Source organism: Lissotriton vulgaris, chromosome 8, assembly GCF_964263255.1.
Source record: "Lissotriton vulgaris chromosome 8, aLisVul1.2, whole genome shotgun sequence".
In the NCBI taxonomy this organism is placed as follows: Eukaryota; Metazoa; Chordata; class Amphibia; order Caudata; family Salamandridae; genus Lissotriton; species Lissotriton vulgaris.
Window position 1 is genome coordinate 927,491,250 of NC_141696.1, and position 12,764 is coordinate 927,504,013.

Consider the following 12,764-nt stretch of genomic DNA (forward strand, 5'->3'; position numbering starts at 1 on the left):
CCGAGGCTTTAATAACTCATGTTTCAGACTCATATTTGCACACTATTACTTAAATAATGTTTTCACCTCCAACTTGGCATTTTTAGGGATATGTCATGGATCGATAAACCACCAGGATAAGCAGAAGAAACCAAGGGTGTCCTGTATATAACTCAGCCAGGGTTTGGAGCGTGCCTTGTCCAACGGCTGGCAGTCATATATAATGTCCTTACAGAGTTTAGCAGCTGGGTTCAACCTAATGCTGACCCATAATAAAAGTGGAGCCAGCTGAATCTTATCCTCAAACAAAACCCTGGTTTAAGTCAAACTAGGTAATAAGACTGGGAGTGGGTGGCAGGGTGTCTAGCAGCCTTCACAAAAAGTGGTTTTCCGCTGCCTGAAGAGAACAGCATTCACTGAAACTCCATACTCCAACTCCATAGGTAGCTACACTGATACATTGCGAGTTGTACACTTTCAATGGTGGAAGCACAGTCCCCTTAATTTGAGGTCTAATAAGGTTACAAACAGTACCCACAGTTTTATTTAATTTAGCACAGTCCTGAGCAAGATGAGCAGTCCATGACCCTGTTGAACTAAAGTTTAAACCTAAATAACAAAAATTCTCAACAGTCGTCAAAACGTGCCAATTGATACTAATTTTATCTAGCCTTGATTTACCCCGGACACAGGAAATGATGTGCAACTTTGAATAATTAGTGTTTAGGTTCAGATTGTGCATAAAGGAGGCAAAGCAGTCCACCTGATGTCTCATTGCTTTTGGTGAAAGAGCTAACAATACTGTGTCGTCGGTGTACATTAAAACGAGGACTGGGGAGGCTGCAATTCTGGGTATATCTGTATGGGAAATAGATAAAGGGCTGTTAAAATATTAATATATAAGATAAATAGTAAAGTGCCAATATACAACCCTGCCTCACTCCACTCTTTAGGGGCAAATCAGAAGAAAGCTCCTGATTTGAATTTAAACAAACCTGTGCTGAGGGATCTGAGTGCAACAGTACAAAAAATTCACCAAAGGGAGGTCCAGGTCTAGATTCAGCAATATTAGCCAAAGTTTGGTTCTGTTCACTGATTCAAAAGTGGTGGCTAGGTCAATGAAAGCTAAATAGATGGGGGAACACTTGGCCTTCATGTATTTAGATATGGTCAGGGCCAGATTCAGTCATTGTTTGTTGGTTCCTAGTTTTGGCCGGAATCCTGATTGAAAAGGGGAGAGTATGTCCTTGTCAGCTGCCCATTCCAACGGTCAAAAATGACTCTACTGATAGTTTTGATAGTGCTGTTATGAGTGGGATCAGTCGATAGCACTTGGGTGACATACGGTCACCCTTTTTCAATAATGGTACAATTGTTGCGGTAGACCCTGAAGGGGGAATAGATGTAGATAGGGATGTGTTAAATGTCTTTGTGATGAGGGGACCCCATATTTCGGGCATGGATTTCACCAAATCTATCTGTAACCCATCTGGACCTGGAGCTTTCTCACCCTACTATGGTGGATGGCCGACTCAACTTCCCCCAAAATTAATGAAATTGGGGGCGGGGAGGGAGTTCTGCAGTTTTTTAAGGAAAGTAATAAACGTAATTGGCTCATCCTCCGTGTGGTAGATAGAATCAAAATGGATTACCCAGTCCCCACCTAAGATGTTATTTTTGAGAGGGGAAATGATTGAAGAGTTCCTAATTTGGGTTAACTTTACTAGGTACCAAAAGGATTTATTTTATTTTCCCCTGGACGCCAGTTCCAGACATTCCCCGTTTTGATTATATACTACCCTCTTCCTATTGATAAGTGCGGTTTTGTACTTAGTGAGTGCCAGGGAGATTTCAATCTTATTCCTTGGGCGGGCGTTTAGGGCTTTCTTCAACTTCCTATTTGCAAGGGAACAGACCCCATCTAACCATTTTCGGTCCGTATTTGAGGCACAAATTCGCTTGAGAATGGAGTCCCTGAATGTGTGTATTTGCCCATTGTAATTTAAGGGCATGGATTCCTGTAAATTCTCTGTTAGGCCGTAGAGGAATTTGTTTTAGTGTATCTTAAGTAAGGCAGCTAGTGACACTTTTGGATCTTTCAAATGCCAGACTAGTCGCAGGCCTTTGGAGGAGTGATGTATGGTGGAAGCCAAATGGCCATTACAGGCGGGCCCATAAGCGGTAAAAACATAGAGGCGCTCAAAGCGTTATGAGTCTGGTGGCAACATCTCTCCTTTCGAGAAACAGGAAAGAAAATCAGAGCTAACAAACATATAGTCTATAAGGGAAGATCTCCCTCCCCCTCTGAATGATGTCAGCATGTTGCATACTCCCCCTAGGATTTCGAGTAAATTGACCAAGTCATCGGCAGTAAAATATTTATAAAGCTCTGCGCCCCTTGCGTCTTGTGTTCTGCAGTGCCCGTTTGTGTCAGAGTCTTGTGGCTTGAAACCCCCACTGATCTTGGCATTAAAGTCACTGGAGAAAAGGAAGTGAACTTGAGGAGCGCGGTTTTCTGCCTTGGATTGTAATAGGGATAAAAGATTAAATAGACTGTAATAGTTTGTACAGCTGGCTTTAATAAAATCATTATTATAAAAATGTTTCAAGTAAAAAGCCATGTTAGTCTTTGGCACTCTGACTATCAATGTCAAAAAGGAAAAGGACCTAGATTTAATCTGTAAAACCTCTACCTAAAGACTTTTGCTGACTCAGGTAGCTAATCCACCACCTGCACGACCACGAGTAGAGAGAGTTGCAGAACTTGAGTAACAGGCTTAACCCTCGAAGTGCAGTGTAACAGTGCCAGGCCTCCTGGAAAAGAATTAAATCAAACTTGGAAACAAATGTAGTCCAGTCTACTTTATTAACCTTCCCTTTGAGGCCCGCCACATTCCAGCTAAGGATAGAAAGAGCTGTAATGTGAGTGCAGATTGTGAGTTGTAACTACCATTTTTTTTTACTGAGTTTTATATAGCACAAACGTGACCCAGTATAGGGTATCAGAGTGCTTTACATAGCACCAGTTGCGTTACATGAGGACAAATTAATTTTTGTTAGGCACTGGAGGTTCAAGTAATTTGCCCAGAATCACAGGATGTTCAGCATCATTGCCGAGACTCTAACCCAGTTCCCCAGATTCGAGGTCAACCACTTTAGCCATTAGGCCAACTCCTCTCCCCATTGTCCTTGAAGGAGAGGTAACAAAGGTTGTCCCAGTAGGATTGTCATTCAAAGATGTAGTACAAAGAGTAGGAGTAGTTATAACTGCTTTAGGGTCTGTGAGTCAGTCCGAGTAAGAGAGTACGTCAAATCTATTAAAAGTGGGTAAAAAGCACAAGACAGAAGAAGCGCTGAAAGAGTGATTGACTAGCTGGAACTATCTGTGCTATGTTATCTAAGTATGTGTTGACGTCCCTGTGGTAGTTAGATGTAATTGCATTGTGTGCACTACGGATTGAAGCTGAGTTGGGTAGGCACTGCCTATAATTAGAGGGGGGTCTATAGAAAAAACCAAAGAGATGGAGGGAGTGACCTGATTACTGGGTCTGGCATTAAATAATAGATAGTGTGCCAAGTCTGGAAGGCTCAAATTATTCACCATACAGTTTTCTTGTGAGTCCGGCCACCTTGGCCTAATACCTGCGCATCTCCTTACATGCAGGCTATCCTTAGTATGCCGGGAAGGCATGCCCCTATTTCATGCCAGCAAGTCTAAGGTTTTATTGAAGAGTTGTTTGTTGGATTCGCATTGGTACGCACACAATTGAGGTACCCCTCTCAAGACAGCCACGTACGGACATGCAGCAGGGGGGAGGTTAATAATTGGTAGCTACATCTGAGAGTAGGATGAAGCCGGTCTACCCTCTGAATCCCTTGTGTTGTTATTACAATAGGAAGTGGAGGTTGGTAATTGGATTGAATTCTGGGTGGTGAGAAGCTTATTGTTATGTGAGAGATCCGCCTGGACTAGCAGATTGCTAGAGGTAGGCAAGGCTTGTGTTGCTGGAATACTTTTTTCATAAGAACCATGTTGATTCCTGTTCAGGAGACAGTGCCTGGTAGACTAGTTGAAACTCCTTGGCAGAGCCTGGGAAGTTGATACCAAGTGTGAACAAATTGGATTCAATAGTAGATGTGAGACCAGAGAGGAAAGTACAGTATTATTCATTGAGCAAAGCTTCTCTGAAAAAGTGTTTAAGTAGTTAGCCAGAAGGTCGTTGAAGGAATCAATGAGGTAAGATTTGTAAACCAGTCAAAGTTGGAGTGAGGTTTAAACTGGAGCCTCTGTGACATCCGCACCTGATACCAGAACAGGCATTGGCTCGGGCATGAGTGCATACAGGGTCTTGGAATGGTATGAGAGAGGGCTAGACACCTGTTAGAGGGAAAGTCAACACTGCTATGGGGTAAAACTGTAGGCATGTCCCAGGGAGGGCAAGGAGAGCAGGGAGACAGGCCAGGGAGGCCCCCATTAAGAGCGTCCAGATTGATGGAAAGCCTCCCTTCTGTCCTGGCAATTTTGCATCATATGGCACTAATGGCTTGTTCAAGCATCCTGTTGACAGAGGTAGACTTTGGGGTAGGCTTTACTACAGGAGATGAGGTAGGACCACAGTCAACCACTTTTCTTCTACCCATGCTATCGGCAAATAGTCAGACTATTAAAATAGGAGGCTGCAAAAATAGCGACAGCCTACTCAGACCCAGGAACTGGGGTAGGAAGTCACTATTGATAATTAGAGTGAAAAGAAGAACCAGTACATCTCAGTGAACAGTGACTCACCTTCCAGACGGTGGTTTCACAAAATTTACACTTAATTGAGTCCACTGGAATGAGAAAACAAAAGAATTAGGGGCAGATTTACAAACCCCTTGTGCCACTTTTGCGTCACTTTTCCCATGTTAAAAGTGACGCAAAAGTGGCGCAAGGGGCTTGTAAATCTGCCCCTTAGAGAGTGAGCCCAGCCTCGGACGGGCTCAGACGGGCCCGTCCTTGGCCTGGACATGGGCCAGGCCTGTTCTTGTGCATCCAGCACTGCGGGAGCAACCAAGACTAGTCACGCCTCCAACGCCGTCGCCACAGCGAGCGCTGAGGGACCGAGTCCCACCCCAATAACCAAGGAGGAGAAAATGCAGGTGGGCCTCCACCGGCCCGTGAAGTGAGCCTTCCCGCGCTGTGGGAGCAACAAGAGTTTTTCTGGTGCCGGGAGGACTAGCCAAGCCTCCCGTGCCACCGCCGCAGAGAGTGCAGTGGGACAGAGTACCACCTCAGCAATCGGGAAGGATAAAATGCAAGCGGGCATCCACAGGCCAGTGAAGTGAGCCTTCCCAGGCTGCCGAAGCAACCAAGAGTTTTTCTGGTGTCGGGATGAGTAGTCATGCCTCATGCGCCTCAGAGAGCCTGTGGAGTGAGTCTTTAAACAATCTTAATAAAACATCATCGACAAACCAAATATGTATGACATTAATATCCTTGTACATGCAAATAAAGGTGTGCAGATATGACTTATGTTCCCTCATTGTGAAACCAGCCTCTTTCTGTGATTCGTATGTCCTACGCATTTCTTTTATTACCCAGACTAGTGATTCTACAGCAACACAGCAAGCATGCATAGTAAAAAAAAATACAATACATAGCTGTAAAAGGTACAGAAAGAGGTAGGTTGCACAGAGACTCAACACAAATAGTGTCTTCATATCAGAATCCCTTATTTGCATGCACTAGCGTTACAATCTCGCTTATTGGCTTGGCAATGACTGCTCCTTTTTTTTCTATAGGTTGAAGCAGACAGCCAACACAGTATTTGCTTGACCTAAAAGGCAGTCACTCACAGATGTAGCTGTTTGCAATTCTGTCCTCAGGTGAGAAACTCATGCTAAAACTTCCTGGTTCAAATAAAGATGCTGTGGAATGAGAGTGGCATGTGATGTCTCTTTGTCAAGAAAATACTTACTTTTTATCCCCCAAAGGAAACTGTAACTTTGCAGAGAAAAGGAATGCAAACAGATGCTTTTCAGTTCTACATTTGAATTGTTTTTTATGGAGTTAAGGGTGCTTAGAATATAACAATCTTGCCAGAGAATCGTCTGCTCTTATGAGAGATCGATGAAGGGAGTCCAGAATAGGCACGGAAACAATCGTAGGTATTTTATAATAATTAGTATCTATAATTTGCCATTCTTTCTTAAAACATGTAAGTATGCATTGATATAATAATAACTATCTCAGAAATTATAGATATTATCAGAGTAAATAAGAGATACACCAAGATCATTCTTCATCACACATCCCTAACAAATGAGTCTACAACTGCCGATATTCCTGGATGCATTATATTAACATTTTTTTTTTGTTGCAGACTCGTGTAATAACCCAAAACTCTACGATCAGAAGGTCTGCAGTGTTCCAACTGAAAGTATGCATTCCAGTAACTGGCTCTATATATGCCTCTTCAAAACGAGGGTGAGTTTTTATACCTTTTTGCCTTTGGTATTTCTTTGTAGCGGGTGGGGGCATATATGCTCTGAATCATATGTTTACAACACCAAGTTGGAAATTATGCTTTTATTTGAAGCATCAGCGAAATATTAATTCTTGTTACTTAGCACCCAGTTAGTCACAGAAGCTAAAGCTTGTACCAAGGTCACCCAGAAGAGCTCTTACATTCAGTCATTTCTCCTTTTGGTCATGCTCATTCCTAATTTTCCACAAGTACATAGGAATTATTCACTGTAGTTGAAGCAACGTAGAACAGAAGATGTGGCAATTTTTTACACCCAAAACATTTGATCAACTTTCGCAGAATAAAGAAAAGAAAATAGCATTCACTTAAAGAATTGCATTTCAGGCCTATTGCACCTGTGCTTTGTGTATAAATACAAAATGCAGCACAAATAGAAAGAGGAAAAAACGAGAAGACATACAAATATTTCTCCTCGTTACGCCTCACCTTGGGAGGCGTAGCATTTTGATGTATTGATTCCCATCTACCACTAATGGCAAGTCTGGGAATGCGGCAAAATCAGTGGCCAACGCAACTCAGCAATTTGCATTGTGTTGCTTTACTCTCGATTTACCAAGCCACGCAGGGCCACGCAAGGTGGTCTTGCGTGGCTTGATACATTTAACTTAGTAGTTGCGTCAGCCTTGCGTCTCCTTGCATGGTACAAGGCGATGCAACTCAATAAATAAGCCCCTTAGTGCACAAACTCGACTATGTCATTGTGCATGAAAGTAAAAAAGGAGTTATCCCTTGGCTAACACAATCATAGTGTCATGCACATGTGTTCCTCTAATATGATTTATATAGAGGCACTAGGTCCCATGCACTATAATACATCCACACAAAAATTATATAGTTCTAAACATTTATTCTTATTAAAAAAGTCTTCAGGTTAAAAATATACACTTTTAAAAATTCATAAGCACAGAAAATAATCACAATGTAACATATTACAATTCATAAGCACAATTTTGTACACTTGAATGGGTAAAAACACAATGAGTACATTTTTCGCACTAGTTATAAAAAAAGGAGAAATCACATTAAAGGAGAGACATACAAAAGACATTAATAATTAGTCATTAAATATCACACATCTGAGACCCTAACAATTTCAGAATCTAAACCTGGGCCCGTTATTTTCTTGACTACAGGATAGATTTGTTCTCTTAATTGTGAATAGGTGGCGTCGACGCGTTTCGATTACCTAACATTGATATTCTGTCATCTTTATCAAGACTACGTAATTAGTCTCTCCTAATTTCTGGGCACTGCATGGTTGCCACTGACAGGAATTTTCCTGTAAATAAACAATATTCTATCAGATATTTATACATGAAGATCACTTTACATTTCATATATGCTTTATTTACATGCTCACTCTACTCATAAGAACACCATTTAACTAAGGGACAGCCCATCCTTAATCCTGTTTTTCTATATGCTGTACATTCCTTCCTCGATCACATATTTTTGGGTACTTGTTGTGCATGAAAGCCTTAACTGCATATCTAACACTGTCAATATGAAAATAATCATGCTGCATTTGTCATCTCACCCAATGAGAGTGAGTCAAAACTGAGAAAGTATTGGTTTTGTCGCACCAGTGGAGAACTCTAGTTAGATATCTATTGCTTTCAATGACCAAGACATCAAGGTGTGCGTGTGGGAGGCTTCGGGAAACCACCGATTAAAAAAGAGGGTCTCTGCTGAATCTGATGCTGAGGTTTATGCATTTTTTTCACATGCCTTCCTTTGTGATTATGGTCCGGACAAAGAAACAAAAGGTAAAACGAAGGTTATCAGCATTCTTCAAGTATGTGATAATATTCATTTAATACAAAATTCAGTGTCTGAAACAAACACACAGCAATCATTGAATGTGGGATGACCCACAGCTGGTCAATGCCAAAGAGTTATTATTTTGAAAGTATGAAGAATAACCTCCACTCAAAGTTGTGCTTCAATAAATCAATGTCGTTTCTGTATTTTAACTGTCAGCTTCCTCTTGCCATATCTTTCTTTTGACTTGGCATTTGCTGAATAAAACATTTTCTGTTGTGACAATGCATTTTGCCATTGTCGAAGCTACTTCGAAGAGATATTACAAATTAGTTAGCAAGAGCATCCCAAGCTAAAGATATCATAGCCAAAAATGCATTAAACATGTGGTAAAGGTATAGATTTAATTTACCTTGGTTTAACCCAAGAAAATTCCGTTTTGTAATTGTTGGAATAAAGGTCGAATGAAGCAGCACAGTGCTATTGCATAGAGGCGTGGAATGCAACATACACCTCAGACACACGTGGCATCACCTGTGGGTTCGACAAGGATCCTCCTTGAGCCTGACCCTCATTAATGTAAACATGATCCCTCATCTAGCATCTAGCCCTCTAGACATCAATGTCCTTCCCTACTTCAGACGATATGCAACTTATTCTCTCCCTCAAGGACAAGACTCTAAGGGCCTCATTACGATGTATCTCCACAGCATGCTGTCCCGATCAGTATATTTCTACCTCACACCGTAGAGGTGGGCACAGGTTTCATCAGATCGGCAGTCAGCAAATATTTGGAGGTTGAGCCCTGATCACAAGGGTGTGCTTCATCCCACCACACAGACATTTAGCGGGTCACCCATTGCAGCTGCACAGCCAGATAATAGAGCTCAAAATCAGGTGCAGCCAGGACACCCTCTATCACTGGCAGGTGCAGCTCCTGAAGTGCTGTATGGCTTCGCGAAGTGGCACAATAAACCATCAGTAATGTACCATCAATTTCCAGAATGAACCTCAGTGGGTATGCATAGGGATATCTGCAAACTAATAAATACGTTGAGACAATACCACCATTTTAGTAACAGCCACATGGTCACCCATTGACAACTGTGCCTTGGTCCAAAAGGCCTAGATCCTCTTAGAGTTTTGTCGGGGGGAACCAAGGTGCACATGTGAAGAAGTAGGTGGGTTGCCAGGACTTTGTTCAGAGTCCTATAGTCCGTCTTCGCCTCGAGGAATCGTTAAAGCGGGTCACGGGTCTAGGAACACGGTCCGCAGCATACAGAGCATACAATTCTATGTGCAGTCCATCTAAGCCAGGGACCTTCTCCCTCACCATCTTCCTAAGATGTTGATTCACTACCAAAGAATTGAGGGTTCGCACTGAAGAATCTAGAATGTAGCTAAACATATCCACTTCACTACCCGCATTCAACGCAGAATACAAATCACTGTAATGGACCGCATTAATCCCCTGCTAAGTAAAGACATCATGTCCCAAAGCATTACACACCTAGTAAATGGTATGCCCCTGATCCTTACTCTGCAAGAGCCAGTGTGAACATTCTGCCCAACATATCCCTAGTGGCTTGAGCCCGAGTTACATAAGGTCTATAGTCAGACAGCCAAAATGTTCAACCAGACCAAACAGTTTCTATTTCTCTTCCAGTAAGCCCTCCCTACCCTTAGGGGTCCCCTTCAACTCACTGGGAACTATAGATCCTGCCATCCAGACCTGTAAGTCATGCAAATTAGAATGATAGGATTACATCCTGGCCTTCTGGGTTTGTACCCTCCAACAAACAGTCAGATGCCACTGTGCAGCACAAGTGCTGGAAGCCTTCCCTAATCTACACAAGGGTAGGTGCGATCTATCTAACCCCAGGCCCACTACACAATGAAAGTCTCCCCCACTATCTTCAAATAAGGAATCATCAATCGGAGGAGAGGTATCAAATTGGTCAGAAAGATAAGTTGGTCCACATTTGGCACAAAGAATGTATGGGCTGATTTCAATGTCAGTCAAAGTTGCCTCTGATCGACGCTGTTTCTGTGTGAGATACAACCGACCATGAGTCAGCAGTTCCCTACACCTCATTACTATGCGACCACACCATTTCTCTATGGGAGCTTGTGCGGTCGGCAGGAACCCTCCCACAACACAAGCTCCCATTGAGAAATGGGAGTTTGTGTAAATCCCTGCACCGTGTGGCAGGCACCTCCTAGGTGGCCCTCAGGGCCACAACCGAAGGCCAAAGAAGGATGGGGGCACTGCTAGGGGCCCCCAAAGATACTCTCTGACAGCAGATCCATATCAGAAAGGCCGACGTGGAACTGCTATCGGAAAGTGGCATCACAATCCTGACGGTGGTAACAATGTCCGTTAGGGATTATGAGGCCCTTCTGACTCACGTCAGAAGCATGTCAGATTCCCAGGCCCTTTTGCACTCCAATAGCCGTCATTGTAACACTGCAACCGACATAAAAATCAGGCCCTTACTCGGGCGACATCACTACTGTCCAGATGACCCAGCACCAAAGAAATCGACCATCTGGGTCATTAACTGGCCTATATAGCTGAAAAGGCACCCCAGGGCTAAACCCGCTAAGGATAGATAAGTAGTAGTGTATAACTGTCCCCTCAAGAACCCGCCGAGGGCCTGCTGTCATGTTCTGTAAGGTGACTCTCCTGAAAGAGTGCAATGTGAACCCCATGCGCTATAAATAGGTCAACACATTCTAATGTTTGGAAAGGATGAAGAGAACCTGCACATTCCATGTAACCAACTTAATCTGGGTTTCCATCAAGATCCATCCAAACAAGAACCCACAGACCCCTAAAAATCTCTCCAGCTATGGTCTACCCACTCCATTCAGAATGTGAAATATCCAAATCCATACACCCCCTACTGGAAGAAAATATTACAAAGACACAAACAGCAAAACTAAACTATACCTTCCTAAAACCCCCGAGGGCTGTGATATAAAAACATCCTGCCAAACAATAAAATATTCGGCCCCCCAAAGAAGCCAACTAAAATTCACAGCACAATTGCACAATCAGCACCTTATGTAAGATCCATAGCTATTACCATGTATTCCATGGTTACACAAGATCATTAGCCATGCCCAAGGTAACCCCTGGAAGAGTGTTATCCAGACCAAGCACCACGTAGTCCTCCAAACCGTAAGTAGACCTACAATGGGCCAGGAATTCTCGCTATGGGGAGCCCTCTCCAGCTCAAAGTGATGCAGCAGTCTTTAGCACACTCATCTATTTCAATGCCACCTGGGACATGTTGGTCTGATATGCTCCTCTGCACAAGGATCTGCAATGCCATGGGCGCAGAGGCTGCTGTTGTTCTGGAAGTTCCGATCTTACGGTGCTCTTATCATATAACTCAAGCCAGTTGATTCATGTAGATCAATCTGTAAAGAAGTGCACCTGATGTACTCTGTTTGCACTCTCAGCCGAGCAAGGAACAGTAAGGAGTAGAGTAAACCCAGCTTGCGCAGCTTTTTCCTAACTGCGAGGAATTAAGGACTCTGGGTCTGAACCCGGAGGGTGAAATCAATATACAGGGACACACTGAGATTATCCTTTCCAAATATGCAGTGGAAATGAGCCCGGGCCTGCTGTAACAAGTGAACCCTGTCTCAATAATACAGGAGAAGAGCAATTACCACGTGAAGTGGGGACCCACGGAGAGGTTACTGTGCCGGTACATGATGAGCTCACTCCAAGGCATATCATTTGGACAATCCCTCTGAGGCCTCTACCTCCTGCAACCAATCTTCCAGAAAAACCAACAAAGAATCACAATCAATGTTTTCCAGGAGCCCCATAATTTGAATAGTATTCCACTGGGACCACCCACCGTGGTCGGCAAGTTGAGCAGCCAGGCACTTCGTTTGGACCTCAAGCACAGTAATACAATACTCAGCTGACTGAACAGTCAGCGCTAAGGACTGCACTGTGCTCTTCAGATCATTTACCTTCTCAGCCTCCTTCCGGGAGTCTTCTCGGATAAGGCAGAGATCTACTGCAAAGGAGTCAATCGTGCCCTCCAGCCTTTCCCCAGAAACATAGATCGCAGTCAGAAGTTTCTCAAATTTGCTGTTGATGTATGACATGTCAGCACCACTGGCACCCTGTTTGATCTCCCCCTGGGAGGTGTTCATAGATGCATCCTCCTTAAACCACTGAGTGCGCCCCATGATAGTCCCAACAGTAAAGGCAGGAGCACTGACACTGAGCACAAAGAAAAAGACAAGCCAAACACACCACTCAACAGAGGCCCAGTGCAGGGTAGGCTCCGATAGTGTCCCAGTAGAAGCCTGACAGAGCTCTCAAGCCACTGCAGAGACAGCAACAGGTCAGGATTCAAAGTTCTAGGGAGTAGCAGTAGATTATGCACCATCTCATTCAGGCACCTAATTTGGAGACTTTAATAGAGAGCAAAAGATAGGGGCCAGAGACCAGCCCAGTTCTTGCCAGTA